We start from the raw sequence: 23,286 nt of genomic DNA on the forward strand, positions 1-23,286 counted from the left end.
CATGTTAAATGTTCTCCATTGCCTGCCAGTTTTGTGTATTTGGATCACTGCTTATTTTTTAATGAATGTATTGTTAGTCAAAAATATTTCAATTCTTTGTTAGATTTTATTAGATTAACTGTATCTTATTCCTAATGTTCAATTTACTTTGGGAATAAGTTTAGGTCAACTTCACAAGAAATAGGCCCTTTTTCTTGGTGGCTGGTCAGCTGCTGTCTTGAAATTAGAAGTGAAATCAAACTTTCACATCTCAACACAAATATTTTTTCAGGTAAAAATATAAAGGTATGTGTGGAACACCAATCCATTCTTTCTTTTATCCAACATACATCTACTGAACTCCTACTAAGTCTCAGGCACTCTTCTAGACACAGAGAAGTTGGCTGTGAAAATCACTCATCCTCCAGTGTCCATCATTGTGAAAAAAAAACATGGCTTAAATAATAAACACATGAATAATGTACAAATCATTGCAAAAGAATAAAAAGTTCCATATGTAAAACCAAAGTGTCATGTATAAAACCAAATCAGTAAGTGATTTAGGTTGGAGTACAATCCTAGATAGGTGGATGAGAGAGGGTTTTCTGAGATGACATTTGAGCATTCCTAAACGATGTGAATAAGCAGGTCATGTAAAGATATGGAGTAAAAGACTGTGAGTATGGATCATCTTCCTGCTGAACTGTTATCAAATTCTGCCTGGAAATCAGTATTTCCATAGTGTATAGGACTTTGAGTGGTCTGAAACACTCACCTTTCCGTGGTCTCTAATAGATTATCAAGATTAAATGATTATCACACTCAAGACCTCTGATCCCATTAGTTGAGTTACTGTTATTTCCTCACCAGTTTGTGTTTAATACTGTAATTATATAATTTAATTAAATTATTAAAATGACTATTGACTCAAAAAAAAAAGATTGCAGAAAGATAGAGCAGCAAGTAAAAAAAACTCTAAGGTAATAAAATATTTGACATAGTCAATGAATAAAAAAAACTGTTAGCCAGTTGGAACAGAGTAAGCAAGGGGAATGTGTTGGAGATTACTTTGAATGGACAGACTGTGAAAGATTATTTAAATCCTTGCACACCACAGTAAGAAGTTTGATTCTTCTGAGTCTTATGGGGAGCCATTGGAGAGTTTTCTGTAAGGCACAACAGAAAATCTTTTTAAGAAAGATTTCTCTGGCTGCTGACAAAAGATTGCCTCTTTGTCTAAACTAGTCAGGCTCCTCTGAGTCCTCTTCTTGACTAAGCCTCAACCTCCTTGGCCTATTAAACTAGGAGACTCTCAGCACAAATGATTTTGTCCACACCTTGCCTCACCCACCCACACACACTAAGAGACATGAACAAACACAAGCACAATTTCTGACATTTCAAGGTACGTCCTTAGGAAGGCAAACTGAGCCCCCTTAAGCACCCTGCAGGTACACTAAAGTTGCTAAAACAGTATAAAATTTGTTCCAGCTAACACCTGAAGACAGGGTCCTTGTCTCAGCAACTGTGGAACAGCAGCAGCCTAACTCTACAATAAAGAGCCAGTTCGCAAATGCTCATGGCCTAATGACATTAGAGAACCCCTGCTTTTTAAAAATTCCCGTTTTCAGCCAGGTGCAGTCCCATCACTTTGGAAGGCCAAGGGAGGTGAATCATGAGGTCAGGAGATTGAGACCATCCTGGCTAACACTGTGAAACGCCATCTCTACTAATAATACAAAAATTAGCCAGGCATGGTTGCACATGCTTGTAGTCCCAACTACTCAGGATGCTGAGGCAGGAGAATCACTTGAATCCGGGAGGTGGAGGTTGCAGTGAGCCAAGATTGCACCACTGCACCCCAGCCTGGGCAACAGAGCCAGACTCCGTCTCAAAAAAAAAAAAAAAAAAAAAAAATTCCATTTTTCCTGCTTCTGCTCAAGCCCCAACAGAGACATTGCTGTTCCTGCTCCCTGTTCTCTCATTCTCCCTTTAAAATGTCTAGTCATTTTTGAACAAATCCAAGTCGAGTTCAGCTCGTGGTGTACTCTCTTCCCTGTGGCAATAGTAATTGCAGCGTAAATTTATCCTTACCACCTTAGTGTCTGGCTCTGTTTATCTTTGTCATTTCTTGAAGGACAAACTAACTGTAGGAAGTAAGCATTGAATTAGACACAAGAAGTTGATGAGGTAGTCTAAGAAAGACTGATAAAAGTTATAATAATACAAGTAGTGGAAAGTGGCTAGATCTTCATGTATTTTGAAGAGAAAATGGACATAATTTGATAATGAATTGAATAAGAAAAAATGTGCTTTTTTTTAACCTATTTTTATTGTCCATAGAATTTTTGCACTGAATAGAAAATATTATTTTTGTCACCAGGCTGGAATGCAGTGGTGTAATCTTGTCTCACTGCAACCTCCAAGTTCCTGATTCAAGCAATTCTCTTGTTTCAGCCTCCAGAGTAGCTGGAACTACAGGCACCACCACCATGCCATGCTGTTTTATATTTGGTTTTATTGCTGAGTGTTATAGACTAAATGTTTGTTTCCCCACAAAGTGCATATGTTGTAGACTTACACCCCGATGTGATGAGGTTAGGAAACAGGACCTTTGTAAAGTAATTAGGTTTACATAAAATCATTGACAGTGGAGGCCCCATGATGTGATTAGTACCCTTGTAAGAGAAAGAGACCTCAGAGCTCCCTCTTTCTTCCATGTGAAAAAATACAGCCAGAAGGTAGATATCTTCAAGTCAGGAAGAGGACCCTCTCTGAAAACCCAATCATCCTGGCACCCTCATCTTGAACTTTCCAGATCAGAGAACCATGATAAATAAAATCTGTTGTTTAAGCCAGCCAGTCTATGGCATTTTGTTATAGCAGCCTGAACTGAGATGGTGGGTATAATTACATAGTATGGATTGAACACAATGTGTTTATCCATTCTTTGGCAAACATTTAAATTGTTACTAGTATGGGCTTATTATGAATAAATATGTTATAAGCACCTTGTATGAGTCTTTTCTTGTGCATGTTAAATTTATTTTTTGTGTAAATACATAGATGTGGAGTTGTTAGGTCACAGGCAAACATACGTTTAACTATATGAGAAACTACTAGAGTGATTTCCTAAGTGGTTATATTGTTACTTAACAGTAATGTATGAGAGTTTTAAATACACAAACACCTGATATTGCCAGATCTTTTAATTTTAGCCATTCTTTTAGGTAAGGAGTACCTTGTTGTGGTTTTAATTTGCATTTCAGTGAGGACTAATCATGTTGAGCAATTTTTTCACGTGCTTTGAGTCATTTATATTCCTCCATTTTTGCCCATTTAGGTCTGTTGCATATATACTCAGTTGTTTTTTTATCATTGAATTGTGGGTTATTTATATATTCAGAATAAAATCTTTCATCACATATACATCCTCTAGCCCAGGGGTCCCCAACCCCGAGGGCTGCAGACTGGTACTGGTTTATAGCTTGTTAGGAACTGGGCCGCACAGCAGGTGGTGAGCCACAGACGAGCAAGCATTACCACCTGAGCTCTGCTTCCTGTCCGATCAGTGGTGGCATTAGATTCTATAGGAGAGTGTACACTATTGTGAACTGCACACGTGAAGGGTATTGGTGACGTGCTCCTTATGAGAATCTAACTAATGCCTGAACATCTGAAGGGGAACAGTTTCACTCCTTAACCATCCCTCCCCAACTCTTGCTCTCCATGGGAAAAGTATATTTCACAAAACCAGTTACTAGTGCCAAAAAAGTTGGGGACTGCTTCTCTAGCTCATATTCTCTCAAAAATTTTTACCCACTCCAAGTTTATTAAGAAATTCTCTTCTTTTCTCCTAGAAGATTATTTCTTTTAACATTTACATTTAGGTATATGACCCATCTCAAATTAATGTTTGTATTCAATATGAAGTCTGGTCAAGTTTTATGTTATATACAGATATCCAATTTTTCTGTGCCGTCTGTTCAAAGGACTTTCTTATTCTCATGAATTCACTTTAACAACTTTTGCCAAAAGTTAATTGATCATATAATTATTGGTTTATTGCTGCATTCTCTCCTTTCTTTCATTGATCCATTTGTCTACCTTTAAGCCAATGCAATGGGGTTTTACTGCAGGGTTATGGTAATCTTGAAATAAGTCATGTAAATTCTCTAAGCAATCTTTTGCAAGTTTATTATGTAGTCAATTATTTCTTCTTCTGGCTCCTCCACAACTAAATCTCTTGAATTTCTCTCCCCCATGGGAGGCATATCTGAGCATGTCTTCACTTTTCCTAACAGAAAGACTCACATAGTCATTTTCTTTCACTTATAAAGGCCCGTAATCTTTATCCATGTAACTACTTGAGTAAAAGAAAACAATGCCTAGACTCAGGCTTATTTCAAGAGGCACGTTTGAGGTTACCAGCCTCAATATTTAAATGTAGAGTGGAAAATCGAATATTCTTCTTTTGTCTTCAGTCCAAGCCAAAATTTTTAATTAGGCTTTAAAGTTTCCTGCACTGGGAGTTGCTGGGTACTTACACATAGAAGTAAAATTGGCATCTATTTTCTACTTCCCTTGTTAGTGTTACCAATAAACTACAGATTAGAACCCTATCCAGGACAAGAAGGGAGTGACATCTTGATTCCTCTTTTACCCTGAATCACTGCAGAATACAATTTTGTTTCTTTACCATAATATAATTTTCAGACAATACTATGGGAAGCTTACTTCAGGAACCAACATTAAAAAGCAGTAACTCTCACACAAACATCATGAAATACTTACAATGTTTTGTGGCTTTCTGTATAGTTTTCTTCTAATAGTAATTGAAAATCTAAATACAACTAATTAGTTTTCAATAGAAAACAAAGGGAACTTTTGTTGAGAATATTATAAAACTTTATTCATTTATTTGCAAATGCACACATAGAGCTTAGAATGGCTTTGATACTGGTAATATGAACTATCTTTGACAAACATTTAAAGTGGAGAATAAAATAAAGTAGATGAATTTAACACAGCTTTTCTTCCATTTCAAACAGATTGATCTTTAATAAACAGAACACAGAAACCCTAAAACAGTACAATTATCTAATTGGAATACAGCAGGCTGAAAACACCTACAAAATGAAGATATATATTTTCAGCCTGTATTTTGAGCATCGTGGAACTTTTTGGATGTGGCACAAACCAGGGGAGAATTACCATTCTGTAGCAATTGTCGCCAATATAGGTAAAGAACTACCACTGAAAAAACAGAAGCCCATAGAACAGACTGAAAGATAAACATTCTTTGAGTTTCTAAAATGCTTACATGGGTTTCATGATTTTTCATCTTCTGAAACTGAATTTTATATTAATGAAACCATAAAAATAATATGATTTTTTTTTAGAGTTTATAGTCAAGCTTGATTGAGAATAATGAAGTGGAATGGAGATCTTTAGGGACTCTATTATGCATGGCATGACAGGAATAGGTAGCATAAATAATTGGTATCTTTAAATTCCTGAGGCCAAGCCTAAACAATATCTTTTATGTCTATGTTCTCCTTTTAAGTCCATGTATTTTCTAAGTGCTGATTAATTAAACGATTGAATTCCACAAAGGTGTCCTGACTCAGCTCACCCTCTCCTGGAGGTATTAATGAACAGTGAAACAGGGATGGAAATAGCAGCAGAGGGAATAAAGGAGCTGATGGGAACAAAAGATGATGTTTATTTTATCTTTAAAATATAGAGTATTATTACTGCCATGATAAAAGCTAAGGCATAGAATGCATTTAGCCCTATATTGGCTTTCAGTGATGCCTAAGACTTACTAAGATTGGCACATTATATAAAGCCCTCAAAATGAGGTTTGTACTGTGTTAAGTGATTTTCATGCATTTTCCCTAGTTGGTCCTTAAATGGTGAAATGGTACAGTGTAGGAAAGATAGAGTATAAGGTAATGATTAAAAACTTACCCTAGAGGCAGATACCCAGATTAGAATCCTAGTTCTTCCATGTATCTGCTGTATAATTTTGAGCAAGCTACTTAAATTATCTTCTCTTAAGTAATTTTTTTCTTTAAAATAGAGGTAATAATGTTTATCATTCTGGGCAATTGTAAACAACTATGTTTTTAAATAAAGAATGTTTAAAACATGCTTACTATAAAATGAATCATTAGCATATTATGTACAAATGTAATAAGTTTGATCCACATAAAAGGGTTAATTGTGATTCTGAATTTCTCACAGTTTTGTGGTGAAAATGGACCTAAAACCTAGATCTGATTTAAAAAGGAAAGTTCACCTTGAATGCATACCTTATACACTGTTACCCTCCTTTCATCTAAGTAAGCTTCTAGAACAATGTCTGGTGTGATTATATTTGCAGAATACATCTGTAGAATAATGTTTTTAAAAATGCCTCTGCCATACTAGTTGATGAATTATATTTTAGCAAGGTGATATCTAGAAGGGATGCTCTAATATTTATATAATCACAGGCATCTTTTAACTCATAAATGATCATTGCTTTCCTCTGTAGAAAACTTGTCAAATATCTCATTATTATCTTGTAAAGACCAGTTAATGTCTTCCTCATTCATAGCCCAACAATGTTCAAAGCAGGAAGAGATCAGTGAGAGAGAACTCTAGGACACCAATCGAGTCGGCTACAAGTGACTTTTTCCCTCAACATCTGTTTCTTCGTGTATTTCAAAAAAGATTTTAAGTAGATTATCACTAAAATCAGTGACAGGTGTTCTTCCAACTTCATACCATTACTCTCAAGGAAGAAAGGAAGGGATGATGAAAGAGCATCTAGCTGTTCTGGTGAAACTACCCAGATCACATACCTAAGCCAACTTGTATATTACTTAATGTTTAACAAGAGGACAGCAAAGACGTGTCAAATAAATTGTCTAATAATAATCTTAAATAAGACATAAGATGACATAGAACAAAGGTTACATTTAAAAAGGAAGTAATGAACTTTCTTATTCGTAAAAAGCTTTCATTTAAAGTGCTATATAATATGCAAAGACACACAGAGTGATATATTAGACACTGGAGACTCAGAAGATGGGAGGGTGGGAGCAGTAGGAGGAATCAAGAACTATTGGGTACGATGTACACTTCTTGGGTGTCAGGTGTACTAAAATCTCAGACATCACCACTATGTAGTTCATTCATGTAACAAAAATTACTTGTATCCCTAAATCTATTTAAATAAAAGAGTTAAATATAAAATCAAGTGTTATATATTAGATGTTGAATTTGCAAAAACTCTACAAAGTAGCTGTTATGGCCAATTCTTTATAGCAAAGGAAAAGAACATTCAGCAATTTTAAGGTGTCTAATGAAAGCAATCATCTTGAGAATTTAAATCAAGTCTTTGACTCTTAGTCCAAAGTTTGGTTGCTACACCACAGCCATGTGTCTGTTAAGTGAGCATCTTCCTCCTCTGTAACATTTTCCCTTGCATTCATTTTTCTTTATAAAAAGCACAAAAATATTGAGTCTATATATTTATGTTATATAAAACTATATTATGATCTAGAAATTCAAGGTTAAATAAGAAAAAATATCTCTAAAGGTTAAGAGTGCAAGAATGAATCCAGGTTTAGAGCCTGGCCTAGATCCTAGTGTAGATCCTGGCTTTACCACTTACTGAGTCAGTTGGGTCAAATTGCTTAACTTCTGCATGTCTTAAGAACTTCACCTGTGAAATTTATCGCTTAGGACTGTGAGAACTCAGAAGTACGTATTGCAAAATGCTCACATAACCTTCCAAAACTGTCCCCTTTTTGTGATTCTTTGATTTATTTGAAAAATACATACACCCCAAATAACTAGGATCAATAAAAGATGTAAATCATTACTGATTCTCATTAAAAAAATAGCATAAATACAAGTTGGGCCATATGAGTGGTATAGTTCAATGCTGCATAGAAATATGGTAGATTTTTACAAATTGAGAGGATCCTTAATTACTTATTAGTTCTAACAATCTTAAGTATCCATCCTCCAATAACCTTTTCAAATCATTAATCCATAGCATTCATGAGAAAATAACTATGGTCCAATTAATTTTCTTATCCATGGCTAATATGTAACACAAAAGACCAATTTCAAAATCCCAAAAAACATTGTTTACTGGTGATAAAGTAATATATAAAACTATTTCTTATTTCTTCATGACTCTATAATTAGCAGGATGACTACATTTTTTTAAAAATTGTAAGCACTGCTCGTGGCTTGGATGGCAGGTTATTTATCCTGAAGAGTTGAAGTGAACTATAAAATCATTATGCTCTACAGTTGGGACTTGGAGGTTTAAGCATTGTATCTAATTAATGTTTGATTAAGTATAACACGAGCAGAATATGTTTATAATCTTTTTCTTGGGGAATTATCTTGAGGAAGAAGAACACAGATGATTTCCCTTAGCTTCCAGGAGCAGGCTGTGACCTGCTTTTTTTTCTCCCTGGCTTTAATGAACATATCCGTTCAGAAATTAGTTGATTGGTTTGGTAAAAATTTTACAACATAGTGTGCTACTATTTGATGTCAACCTTACCTTTTAATAATAAGAAAAGCCAAAGGAGAAAGAGTGGGTAAAATCTAGTTAGACTGAGATGCAGTTTTTCCTCAAATTTGTGATTCTGAGGGCTAGAGCTCATATGTATATCTCAACACATATTGTTTGTACTGAAGACCTGATTCTGAGGTAAGTCAGTCATTTTTGCTCATTTCAAGTAATAATGGGATGGCATTTTATAACAGTGGCTTACCAGAATTGCTTCTGGATGTTAAGCCTTCCTCAGAAGTAGCTGGACTCTACAGAAAAATACAAAGAACTGGACTTGCTGCATACCAACGGGGGAGCAGGACCTCATTAGGAAGGGATGAGTTTCGAGAGGGAGACATGACCGAGTCAGATCAAATTCCAGTACTTTTAAAAATAATGCAGAGACAGGTGAATAGTTATACTGGAAGGTCAAACTTTTCTATGTTTAGCCATTGGGGTTTTTTAATTAATAAGAAATGTTCTGTAAATATACATTCTTAATTGCCACTAAATTAAATATTCATTTGTAACATTTGCTCGAAAAACAATGATTTCTTAATGAGTCCAAAATGAATAGGTCATACTTGGAGTGCACACAGAACCCTTCCTAATGAATTAGCAAAAGTAACTAACTGATGATAGTAAATTTTGAGCTTCATAAGAATATAGAAAGTTCTCTTCATGAATATAAATATTTATAGTTATTAACATTCTCCTAAAATATTAATTTCTAAAAAATCATAGACTATTTTGTTTACACTGAAAATATTAAATATGGTGAATTGTTTTACTCTGTATGCTGGATTCAATCATTGAAACTATCTATGTAATTGAAATAGACATCAATCATTTTGCTTGCATTATCCACAGCTACTTTAAAGAGAAATTCCCTGTTCTCATTCTTGTCACTCTGCTAAATATTCCACAGCCAGCCCTCATAATGTTTTCAAAAAAAAAAAAAAAAATCAGTTGATAGGACTATTTTGCTCAAATGCTCAAATGAATTTTTAGCTAAAAATGTAAGATTCAAAGTCCTTTCTGTGGCCTAAAATTCACTCCCTTATGGACCTCATTTTTTTATCGCTCTCCTGCTGCTCTCTGCTACAGTAACACTGTCATCCTTGGCTGTTCCTCAAACTTTCCAAGCATGCTCACATCACAGGACAACTAGAACTCCATTCTCTCAGATAGTTTGGCTTCCTCCATCTCAAGCTTAATACCTCTTTCAAATGTCACCTTATCAAAGAAGTCTTCTCTAATTAACTAGCAATAGTACTAATAGCAGTCCTATCACATTTCACAGTTATATCCTGCTTTGTACTTTCTCCAAAAGAAATATTACCTCCTGAGATGCTGAATATTCATGTATCCATTTATTTGCTGTTCATTTCTCTTTAATTTCACCTAAACTGGATCAAAATTTTGTTCATTTTGGTCACAGGTGTAACTCAGAGCCTGGAACAATGTCTGAAACATAGTAGGTACTTAATAAATAAATGCTGTTGAAAAAATAACAGAATGAAGTTACAAACCCTGTTTAAGACATAACTATCATTAGGTTTTTCTTTCTTCTCACTAGCCCTCTCCTCTCTGACCACTATTGATTAGAAGCTACATAATTTGAAGGTGGCTGATCCATAAGATAGACAGAGTCCTATGATATGACATAATACAAAAAAAGCTCAAATAGTCTAATCATACTCTCCCTGATGTTTAAATTTGATCTAGCAAATTTCAAGATAATGAGGCAATTTGTATTCGAAGATAAAGCTGGAAAGCTATTTTCACAGGGTTGGGATACAATAGGGACTATGTGGGATCACAGAAAGCAAATGTTGTAAAGAAGCAGAAATCGTGAGCAGACCGGAAAATAAGCTGTGTTGCCATAAGCACACACCATGAATGAGAGACGGGCACACAAGTAGCTTGTTCATAAATGCCTCCATTCCTGGCATGTTTTTCAGTTCTATATACAATACAATCAGGCAAAATTTTTGGTATCCGTACACAATACCACTAAACAAATTTTCATTTTATTCTGGGTAACTTAGTGAGATGATCCCTTCTTAATTTAAAAAAATTTTTAAAAGCCTATAAGCCAAATTTTTCATAATTTTGACTACTAATAATTACAAATGCCACATGAAGCCTTACCAGAAAGTTCATTTGAAATAATCCACTGCTTAACCAAAAGTATTCTTCAGAACCTCTGGAGGTACCGATACTTGTGATATGAGGGTTACAATTTGTCTCAATTATTGTTGTGGGTTTCCCTGTTCTAATATTCTTGTTATTTAATTCACAAATAATGGGATCATGTTCAAGTTGTATCTTTGTGTCTCAGTTTATCATCTTCAAAAATAGGGATGATACTTCCTTATAGTATTTGTTTGATGATAGTTACAATGTACGACGCAAATTGTGTTCTCCAAAAAGTCCAATCACATATATTCTTTCTCTCCATCTTTTTCTCTCTCTGTGTAGGTGCATGTGTGTTGTGCATAATTCTACTATGCTGTTTCTATGTGGACTTAAAATTCAAATTAAGCCACAAGAAACTATCTAGAAGTGAATATGTTTCTTGATTTGTGATCTTTGTGACTCTTCATTAGAGGTTAAGCCCTATTTGCTCTATAATTTCTGCTCTACTTATTAATGGTTCCATTTCTATTCATTGAGTTGTTAGATGGGGTTTCCTCTGGAAAGACATAGTTATGTGTGCCCTTAGGACCTTAGTAGGCGATACACACAGTATTACGGTGTCTTTTTCTTTTTAATTGTTCAGTGTTTCCTAAAAGAACTGAGTTTTAAAATATCCCCCTGTATTAGTTTTCATGGGATGCCATAACTGAATATCATACTTGAGGTGGCTTAGACAGCAGATGTTTATTTCTCATAGTTCCGGTGGCTCGCGGGTCAAGGTGTCAACTGATTTAGATTCTGATGAAGGCTCTCCTCCTGACAAAGATGATACCTGTTTTCTGTGTCTTCACATGGTCGAGAGAGATCACTCTAGTGTCTCTTCCTCCTCTTATAAAGGCACCAGCCCTGTTGGATTAGGGCCTCCTTTAATTACACATTTATCACCTCCTCATAGCCCTATCTCTAAATAGTCAGGCTGGGGTTTGAGCTTCAACATATGTATTTAGGGGGAAAGAAAAATTTTACTCCATAAAACCCACTATTTGGCCCCATATACATACAGTAGTAATAGAGACTTGTGACTATGTTGAAGACCTTCCTTTTACTTGGATTTATTTTAATGGTTTCTAGAACCATCTTCCTTTTGGACTTGAGTCAGATTGCAGTTCACTTACTTGGCTAAATGTACACACACACACACACACACACACACACACACACACACAATTTATTTTAAATATCAACATTTACTATTACTTTAGAAATTGTTCCGTGCCTGAAAGAGATGGGGGAAAATAATGTTACTCAAAACATATAAAGTAGAAAAAAATAGAAATAAGAAGTATTTGGTGTCTTCAATTCATTCATCCTTAACTCTGTGTCAAAGATGGGAAAGAAAAAAAAAAAAGAAGGCATTTTTATCCATGAGTGGTAACAGAATTAAATTGAAATGGTCCTAAGAATTCTAGGCCCTGTTCATTCATAGCATAGATTCTCATTTATTCATCTAGGACTCTGATAAAAGGGAAGAAAATGTAAAACTTTATTTGAATTATATTTAGAGAAATGTACAGTGTCTCATTTGTACTTAATTACAAAATAACAGATTTTTTATTAATTCCAAATAATTGAATGTGAAGTTCAGCAATATTAAGATAAGAGTACTATGTAGAACTTGATAAAATGCATCAGGTGCAAAAACAAACTGGGGAGAACGCTACAGGAAAGTCAGAGAAGGAAGAGCAGTGTTACCCACCTCCAAAAAATCCAATAAGAAAAGAGGGATCCAGTCAAATGGCCAGCTTTTCCTGCATTCCCTCTTACTAAGCAAGTCTTCCCTTTTTGGTTCAAGAAGTGCAGTACTTTTTCCCTTCAACTTTTAGTTCAAGGACAATATCCTGCAGAAAGCCTTCCCTAACCATTATAAGAGAATGTGGATTTCTCACATCTCTACTTGTCCACTATCTATGGCTCATTTTCATTCCTGTCTGGTATTGCTGGCAGACTGACTTTTATAAAATTATCCACAATGTCACTAAATTCAAGTTCATTTCTAGCTGACGTTTTTTTTTTTTAGGTTCCTAGGGATAAAATGTCATCTCTCTATAATATGATTATCTCTCCCTTTCCACCATTTATTACTTATCATTTAATTTCTGGCTTACATCATTGAGGAGAACAAAATTTCTAAATTATGCTAAATAATAATGTAGAAGCATAAATCATATGATCATTCTTCAATATAAAGACAAAATTTTAAAATTTTGATTTCCTAAGCCAGGCACAAAAAGACAAAATCACATGTTCTCACTTATACGTGGAAGCTAAAATATTTGAAGATGTGGAGTTAGAGAGTGGAAATAGGCAATACAGATTGGGGAGAATAAACAGGAACCAAGAGGATGAAGAAATATATTGAAGGGGACAAACATGCAGTAAGACAGAAGAACTAAATTCAATGTTTGATAGAGTAGGATAAATACACTTTTAAAATGTATTGTGCTTGGATGACAGATACCCTAAATATGACTTAACACAAAGCATTATGTGCATATAAAAATTTCTCATGTATCTCATAAATTCGCAAAAATAACAAAATAAAAATTTTATGTCAAACATTTTAATGGAAGAAAATCATTCTGATACTATTCAACTCAATTTTAAAACTCGAAATGGGGCCAGGCACCTGGCTCACGCCTGTAATCCCAGAACTTTGGGAGGCCGAGGCAGGTGGATCATGAAGTCAGGAGTTCAAGATCAGCCTGGCCAATCGACGTGCTGAAACCCCATCTCCATTAAAAATACAAAAATTAGGTGGGTGTGGTGGCTGGTGCCTGTAATTCTAGCTACTCAGGAGGCTGAGACGGGAGAATTATTTGAACCAGGGAAGCAGAGATTGCAGTGAGCTGAGATCATGCCATTGCACATCAGCCTGGATGACAGGGTGGAACTCCATCTCAAAAAAAAAAAAGAAAAAAGAAAGAAAGAAAGAAAAACAAACTTGAGATGGGTCTGTTAAGGTATTCATTTGAACATATGTTTTATGATTAAATGATCTTTCATTGATTTAGTAACTTGCATTCTTGCATCAAATCCTTTCTGTAATGTTGTATCATGTTTAATTCTAGTTGTTAGTATTTCTATCTGAATGTTTTATTATGTATATGTATGAAATCAGTATAAAGTTTCCTATTTTAATTGAATTATCACATTTGGTATTGAGATATTAACTTCATATGATAAATATCTTAATCTCACATTGTTTTCTTGATTTAAAACTGACAATATAATATAATAATTATATTTTTCTTCTAACTACTAAAGATTTCACCAGTGAACATGTAATGACATGGCTTTTTCAGTTAGTATTTTCCCATTTTTGATCATTATTTCATTAGCTTTTTTCTAATATTTTAATAATTAGGCTTTAATAATTTGGTGTTGAAATTCTTTTCAGAAAACAAATCATTTAAAATTTATAATATAAAATTAGTGTATATGGTTATAATATTTACTATCACATTTTACGTCATTTTTCTCTCAATTTGGATGGCATCTTTTTGTTTCTTTTTTTCAGAACCAGATCTTACAGTGATCAATTCCTGTGTTTTATTATTTCTATAAACCAGATACATTTTATAGTAATTTATTTAGTTGGACAGTACTCACAAATTGCTTTAAGCTGAGAATTAGCCATTCTAATCTCCCAGGTATCAGCGTATGTTAACAGCTATATATGGTAATTATCCATGCGAATTCTAGAGCCAAACTTTCTAGGCATGAATCTCAGATTTACCACTTACCAGCTGTATAAGTCGAGCAGATTATTATAAACTGTGTGCTTCAGTATCTTATCTAAAAATCAGGAAATATGAGTAGATATCTCACAAGGTGTTGTTGAGGATTAAATGCATTAATTCACATACAACATTTAGAAGACTGGCACAGAGCGAATACTTGATAAATATAAGGCAACTGTACTGGTTTTTGTTCTACTTGATGGCATAACAATATTACAAGTAAACATAATATGTAAGACGGTTATTTATCTGACTCCCTTCTGCTGCCTCTTTCATTGCAGGGAAGAAAAGAAGTTCAAGAATCTTGCCTGAAAGTAGCAAACTGTTCTGGTTGTTTGTTTAAATATCTGGGTTTATGACCCATCATCATCTCTCTAAGCAACAGATAAATGTAATGACTTGTAAGTATTTTTCTGCATATGCATACCAAACTACTAACAATAAAATGTAAACACCTGAATCCAAAGGGCATGTGTATAAACATCCACTCAAGTAAACAAAAATAACGTAGCACCCTGTAAACTATCACCATAGGCTGCAAGGGACCACTATAAGCAACCATTTACAGAAAATAAAGCAGAACTTCAAGTGAATATAACAAAGCCATGCGCCTTTAGAATCATCAGCCATAAGGTATGGGGTTTATTAGATATAACTAGATGCTTATTCATCCTATAACACTGCAGTAAAACCTTGGGAAAATAAGCAGATATGATCAAGACTCTAAGTAGGATTCTCTCTTTTTTGTTTTTACAATCTGCAAAGGTAGTTTCTTAGCATCATAAGTGCTTTCAGGTTTTGATGATGATGTCTGCAGACTACAGTAAACCAAGAAAATCTTTCTTTAAGATCCATATGGTAACACAAGAACTTGATGCTCCTAGGATGCAATTCTGAGGCTTACTCAGGACACTGGCTGTAAATAATTTCTGGTCCTCACCCTTTAATTTCTTTCCCATATTTTACTTGCAAGTATTCCCAGTTTCATTTACTTCTCAAGTATCATTTGTACTTCAAAGAGGCTTACAGCTTCATTTAATCTGTGACTTATATTTTTTAAAGTAAACTGAATGAAGAAGCATATCCTGTGGGCTAATATAGATACTTGAAAATTAGTTGAAAATGTTCTTCAGTGCAATGACTTTCCTTGAGAAGTGAGAAAATGAATATGAAAATGTGTAACCAGGAGGAATATTTTGAAAAGTGCATTCACAAAACAAGTAAGAAATAAATAAATAATGTGTTTATATTGACATCTTATCAGCAATTTTATTTTAAAATAATCAAAAAAAAGGGAATTCAGGAAGTGTTTGTCTCTCAGTAATTTTTCATGGAGAGAGAATCTGCTGACTAAAGCTTCGGTATGATTAATCTACCAGTCCTCAGTGGAACACAAAATTTGTGATGTACAGAAAGTGTCAGGCTCAACTAATTATACTTTTTGCCTTATGAATAAACTATTAGTATTGATTTTCTGCTATTCTGGCTTTTTTTTTTTCAGTGTTTTAGAAAGCTATAACCACTGCAGTATCACTTATCCTCTGAAAAACACAACCCCACTCAAAGAAAAGATTTTAGGGTTTGTAATTTTCCTATAGTTGGGTTTATGACAGGAAGATGTCCAGGGCTTATCCAATCTTCTTTCCAGCACTCCCTCCCCTCCTGACTCCTGCATAAGTAGAAGAGTTAGTCAATGTCTTTGCTCATTGGCTGGAGAGAGATACTCCCAATATTCCAGTTTTTGTGTGTAAAGGCTATGTTGATAGTTTGAAGAAGGGAATTAAATAATAGTAAAAACTAAACTTTATAATTTGTAGTTGCCATATAATAAAGTAAAAATTGCTGTACTGTATGCTGTTTAATATAAAACCTAACCCCTAGATCTGCTTAAAATTAATTCCCTCTAAAACCTACCTTATCTATTCTCCCCATATTCTCAGCAAACTTCCCAGGCATGTCGAAACTCCTGTTTTTCTTGCTGACTAGCTGCAACGTCACAGGGCAAGATAACACTCAAAGAACATACAATGCCTTTCTCAAAATGCTATTTTTTCAAATGTAATGTCCATCACAAAACATGTTGCAAATTAATTAACTGTTCTTTGTTCTGGTTTCTGTAAACCTGTTAGCTGCTATGTCATGCTGGATGTATAAAACTTACCCCATTTTTTTTCTCTTTTGCTCAACCTTAGGTGGCTATTGCTGAGTTGGTGGCCACCTTAATAACATCCTCCTGTTTCAGAGAGACCACTGGTCTCTCCAGTCTCCTGAATATTCTGCAACAAGTTCACTGAAGCACTGTAAAAACAATACACAATATTGAACAAAAAAGACTACTAAAAAAGTAATCTGGAAATAAACCAATTTGTAATTGTGAATTAACAATTATATCACTGTACTACTCAAGAAAAAATGCGGAAGAATCATATAGAATAGAATTGAGAAATAGTATATATTTCCAAAGGAAAATGGCTGGGATTCCGCAGAAATTTACCCTTTGCTTTTATTTATAAATGTTGTTAATCCTTAGGAGAAATTTAGTCTTTACACCCAGTCTATTTATCCTCTATTCTTACACTCATAATTAATGCTGTAATCCAGACACGGAAGTTGGAAACTATGGAATCATCCTGGATATCTGACTTTTCCTCTCCTACTGTGCATCATCAAGCTGTTCGCAACCTTCTCTCCCTCTCCCACACTGCCAACATACCTGATAGACAGTATGCCAGCACTCCCATGGACAGATCTCATTTTTCAGGGCTATAAAATAGAAAAAAACAGTTGAGCATATACATTCTGTACAAGGTACACTTTTTTCTTGCTTCTTTTCCAGTTTCTCTCTAAAATTCATCAAACACATACAAACACACATAAGAACTGCTGACCTAATAATGGTGTTGTCATTTCTACCTTCTTATTCCACTTTTTCCCCACTATTGCCTTATCATAGGCTTTCTTCATTCCTTTCCAGAATATAACAATTGGTGCTAGAATCTTTACCTATTGCTATTCCTCTCTCTCCCTCTTTTTTTTAATTAATCTTCCTAAAATTCAAATCCAATCAAGTCAGTTATTTGTTTAAATCTTTTATTCACTCCCTGTGACTTTGTCACTAGCTCTCTCTGACTCCACAGCCTTGCTTTAGGTGTTTAAAAAGTAAAATATTTTCCCAAGACAACTATCCATTATGCTACCTCAGTTATCCTGTGAAAATGGATGTATTTTCTACTAATGAATATGTGACTTGCTCAAGGAATCCATTCAATTGTGTACAGTGTGCATTATTCATGAATTATTGTTTTTAGATATTATTTAAAAATATCCTTAGGAAAATTATATGATATTGCTATAAAAAGAGAAAAACATTAGAAAAAAGTCACAAATGTGAAATGGTATTTGGACCTTGAGCAATAGAACATGGAAAAACACGGTGCAGAATCAAAAGTAAGCATAACAGGTGAGTTGCTTTGGTTGATATTTAATGCCTTTATACATTTTAAGTTACTATAATTATTTTTGTAGCTCTTGTAGTGCTCTAATTGACTGAAATCTCTTTGAATGTAAATACTATGTCCTATTTCTCTTTGAAATGTAACACATAATGGAAAAAGCATAGTATTTATAACCAGGTAAATCTGATTTTGATTACAAGGCCAACTATTCATTAGATGTAAGAGACTTCGAAAGTTACTTGATTATCTTAGTCACTTTTCTCCTTCTTAGATTACAAATAGTAATAGTCAAAGGATTTTTGTGAAAATTAAATGAAATGAATTATATCAAGTTTCTAGCACAAGGACTACTTATACAATTAATAAATATCTGTGTGTGTGTATGTGTGTGTGTGTGTGTGTGTGTGTGTGTGTGTGTGTGTGTTAGTGTGTTTAGTAGGTATTTGGTAAATAATTATTTAGATGGATCTTTCTTTCTTAATAACATCCTATTTCTAACTAAAGTCTTCACCACTCAGCACATGCTGCAAGCATCCAGTAGTGGAAGAAAATATTCTGTGTGATTTTGAAAAAGCACAAAAAAGATTTTTTTAAAAATGAAAAGACTCAGGATAATTAGGCATAGGAGCCTGTGTACAAAAATGGAAAAGTTCAAGGCCAAGCTTGTCAAAATATTACTAATTAAATAGGTTTTCTCTCACATTTTTTGGATCTTAAGAGTAAATCTCATCTGAGTCCTTTCTCTTCAATTCAACCCAAGAGTGGAGATTTAAACGTAATTCCTATCTTAGCCTATAGTATATGTTTTATCTCAATCTCTTACCTTTGATAATTCTTGATAATATTTTTACAGTAAGTACTTGAAACAAACTTGAGAGAAATAGGTCTCACAAGCGTACTCTGAAAAGCAATCATATATTTGATAATATTTTACTTAAAAATTAGCATGTATACCATACGTGATTTTAAAATAAAATTACATATGTGCACCATAGTATAAGGAAAGACATGCATACTTAAATTGAAAGTTACAAATATTTCAGGAAAAATACTGTTTGTAGAATAGTACTGATAGAACAAAATAATTCAAACTTGAAAGACAAGTTATGAGGAAAAATGTCCAAAAATATTTTAACAAAACACATCATCATTATAAACAAAAAACGGAAGCAAAAGGGAAGAAGGGAAGGAAGGAGAGAAGGAAAGAAGGAAGGGTGGGAGGGAGGCAAGGAGGGAGGGAGGAAGGGAGGAAAGGGAGAGAGAAAGGAAGGAAAGAAGGGAGGAAGGAAGGTGGGTAGGGAGGAAAGGAGGAAGGGAGGGAGGAAGGGAGGTGGGGAGGGAGGAAGGGAGGTGGGGAGGGAGGAAGGGAGGGAGGGAGGAAGGAAGAAAGGAAGAAAGGAAGGATGGAAGGAAGGAAATAAAAAGAAGGAAGGAAGGAGGGAAGGAAAAAAAAACTTGTTCTCCTCTATATATCCATGTGCTCTTATCATTTAGCTCCAACTTGTAAGTGAGAACATATGGTATCTGGTTTTCTGTTCCTGTGTTATTTTGCTAAGAATAATGGCCTCCAGCTTCATATATATTCTTGCAAAGGACACAATCCCATTATTCTTTATGGCTGTGTAGTATTCCATGGTGTATATGTACCACATTTTCTTTATCCAGTCTACCATTTAGACTGATTTCATGTATACATATATCTTTGTGGTAGAACAATTTATGTCCTTTTGTGTATATATCCAGTAATAAGCTTTCTGGCTCATACTGAGGCCTATTGGAAAGTGAAGGGTGGGAGGAGGGAGAGGATCAGAAAAAATAACTAATGGGTACTGGGCTTAATACTTGGATTATGAAATAATCTGTACAACAAACCCCCATGACGGGTTCACTAATATAACAAACATGCATATGTACCCCTGAACTTGAAAGTGAAAAAAGAAGAGCTGAGCACAGTGGCTCACATCTGTGATCACAGGGCATTGGGAGGCCAAGCCAGGTGGATTGCTGGAGTCCAGGTGTTTGAGACCAACATGAGTATAATGGCAAAACCCCCTCTCTACAAAAAATACAAAAATTATCCAGGCACAGTGGCGGGTGCCTGTAGTCCCAGGCTGAACTATGAGGGAATTACCTGACCCCAGAAGGCCAAGGCTGCAGTGATCACACCACTGTACTCCCACCTGGGCAACAGAGCAAGATCCTGTTTCAGAAAAAGAAAGAGTTCAGGGAAGAGAAAGAAAAGAAAGGAAGGAAGGAAGGAAGGAAGGAAGGAAGGAAGGAAGGAAAGAAAGAAAGAAAGAAAAGAAAAGAAAGAAAAAAGAAAGAAAGAGAGAAAGAAAGGATGATTTTTTTTTAACATTCCTAATGATAAAAATAATTGTAAAGTGAATTTGGTAGGATTTAGTTCTACTATGCTATATTCTTCAGAGTAATGCTTTCATACAAGCTACATAATGCTATTAGCTTTGACCTAAATTAGAGCTGGATTCAGTGAGTATGGTGACTTTGTCAAATAGTTAGTGTTTTGCCTTTGTGAAGGGAGTGTGATCATTTTCAAAGTATGTAATAGGAGACAGTAAATTACAAGAGTATGCTGCAATACTGTGACCTTTTCAGTATTCAGTAGTTTGAATAGCTGGTCTTTCTATCCTGCTTGATTAAAGCTCCACTAATCATCGAGAAAGTTAATGCAAGATAAAACATTTCTTTTAAATGGCACAGCATTAATCCTTTCATATGGCAGAAGTTGGAATGGGAACTGTTAGACATCTGTAACAAATTTCAATGTCTCTGCTGTAGTTGCAAATCTTTAGACAGCAGCCATTGACTTTCGATGATGAAATTGTGACCTGGCAAATTCTTGATCCAGCACTTTTTTAGAGTTATGGTATATTACAAATGTGCCTGCCAGGCAAAGAGAGTAGACATGACCTTGGGAAATAACATGGATATCTTCGTTACCCAGAAAGTGTCACATACAAACTGCATCTCCTGAGAATCCTATTTATAAATATGTCCAGTGACATCAATGTTAGAATACCTTTTAGTAATCCTTTGCAACTCATAAACCTCAAAAAGAGAGAATTCTTATTTAAACTCAGTTCAGTAATTATAACTGACATTAATCTATACCGAGTTGAGAGCTATGTTTTTCTAAATATGAAATAAATATTTGTTAATTGAGGAAGAGCTAATGAATAATGAAAATCTACCTAACACTTTAATGTAGGTTTTTCTATAAAGTTAGCTATTTTAAGATTATAGAAATTATTTTACTGGCCAGTTTAATCCAAAGTATTCAGAGTTGTTTTTTTTTTTTTTTTTTTTTTTTTTTTTAAGTTTCACATATTAAAGAGACCATGCAACTTTTCTCTTTCTGTGTCTTGCTTATTTCACTTGGCTTCATGTCCTCCAAACACATCCATGTTGTCACAAATGGCAGGGTCACCATACTAGAAACAAAGAGCAGAAAGGTGGATACCAAAGGCAATGAATAGGTGGGTAGGAGGGATTGGGAACGGGAAGAGTGAGGTTGGGGGACAAAATGTTGTTTATACATAGAATGAATAAGTCTAGAGATGTAATGTACAGCATAAGAAAGTTAGTTAATAATGCTTAAAATTTGTGAAGAGATTATATTTTAGGTGCTCTTATTATTTAAAAAGGTAACAGATAGTGAATATATTAATCAGCTTAACTAATCATTTAATTATGTATATGTACATTAAAATATTATATTATACCCTTATATATGTCATAAAATATATTTAAAAATACTTTAAGTTAATCTGTATTTCAAACATCAGGAGACTCAGTATATTGTGAATATGTATGCTCTCCTTATTTGTGAGTATACTAAGTGTTTTAGTTTAATCATCAATACAATATGTATGATTTGGGGTCATATTACAGGAAATAGTTATTATTTGTATTATTCATAGCAAGCCTTTCAGTGTATGACTTAGTTCAGGCTTTCAACAAATGCATGGACAATGAATGATGAATGAGGCATGAGAACACAGGATAATTCCATACATTAAAATTTATTTCATTGTTTTCATGGCACTATAAAGGTAGCATGAAACTTCTTTAGCTGTGTTATAGATTTCGAAAATAGAATGACCAATATTTACAGTTAAGAAAGTATTATGTGAAAGAACATACATGTACAAACAATTGCTGATGGGAGAGTTAGTTAGTTGGCAGTATGTTAGCTAACTGTGGTTTAACTAAATGACCCATGTTTGAAATGAATTTATACTAAATAAGGCCTCTCAAAAGTGGATTTGTTTTTATTATTTTAATAATGGAATAAATTTGTAGTCATTTTTAAAGGGTTTTTTGTTGTTGTTGTTGTTTTTTGTTTTTTGTTTTTTGTTTTTTGTTTTTTGTTTTTGAGACAGAGTTTCGCTCATTACCCAGGTTGGAGTGCAATGGCGCGATCTCGGCTCACCACAACCTCCGCCTCCTGGGTTCAGGCAATTCTCCTGCCTCAGCCTCCTGAGTAGCTGGGATTACAGGCACACGCCACCATGCCCAGATAATTTTTGTATTTTTAGTAGAGGCGGGGTTTCACCATGTTGACCAGGCTGGTCTCGATATCTCGACCTTGTGATCCACCCGCCTCAGCCTCCCAAAGTGCTGGGATTACAGGCTTGAGCCACCACGCCCGGCTTAAAGGGGGTTTAAAGTCATTACATTTGATGAGATTTAACCATTTCAAACTAGAAATATTTTTATCATTAAGTCTCTTAAAGCATTATTTAAACTAAACATTGCTTAGTTTATTTTAAACTTTTATTCCTCGCTATGAAAATTCTGAAAGAAAACCTTGCAAAATCCTCTTCTGAACATTGGCTTAGAAAAATAATTCAGGACTAAGACCTCAAAAGCAAATAAAATGAAACAAAAATAGACAGGTGGGATTTAATTAAACAAAAAAGCCTCTGCACAGCGAAAGGTAATAATCAACCAAATGAGCAGACAACCTGCAGAATGGGAGAATATAGCTGTGAAGGATGCATCTGACAAAGGAATAATAACCAGAATCTACAAGGATCTCAACCAATTCAAAAACAAACAAAAAAAATTCACTAAAAAGTGGGCAAAATACATTAACAGACATTTTTCAAATGGCCAAAAAACACATGAAAAATATTCAACACCACTAATCATCAGAGAAATGCAAATGAACATACAGTGAGATACCATCTTACACCAGTCAGAAAGGATATTATTAAAAAGTCAAAAAATAATAGATTTTGGTGAGGTTGCAGGAAAAGGGAATGCTTATATAAAGTTGGAGGGAATGTGTATTAGTACAACTCCTATGGAAAACATAATA

At 34.5% G+C, this 23,286-nt stretch overlaps 1 long non-coding RNA gene across 3 annotated transcripts in view; it reads right to left on the reverse strand.

The window, feature by feature from the left end:
* Positions 1 to 23,286, reverse strand: part of LOC141583988 (uncharacterized) — a 65,152-nt gene that overhangs the window by 34,798 nt on the left and 7,068 nt on the right. Inside the window, exons 2-5 of one of the 3 annotated variants that reach the window (XR_012516825.1) lie at positions 17,201 to 17,250; positions 16,649 to 16,785; positions 14,491 to 14,542; positions 11,300 to 11,593 (exon numbers count right to left, since the gene is read on the reverse strand). This is a non-coding gene — a long non-coding RNA (uncharacterized LOC141583988). Of the gene's footprint in view, positions 1 to 11,299; positions 11,594 to 12,958; positions 13,644 to 14,490; positions 14,543 to 16,648; positions 16,786 to 17,200; positions 17,251 to 23,286 lie in introns of those variants that run through there. The other 2 variants (XR_012516824.1, XR_012516826.1) reach the window with 2 other exon arrangements.

The sequence above is a fragment of the Saimiri boliviensis genome, chromosome 3 (assembly GCF_048565385.1).
Source record: "Saimiri boliviensis isolate mSaiBol1 chromosome 3, mSaiBol1.pri, whole genome shotgun sequence".
Lineage (NCBI taxonomy): Eukaryota > Metazoa > Chordata > Mammalia > Primates > Cebidae > Saimiri > Saimiri boliviensis.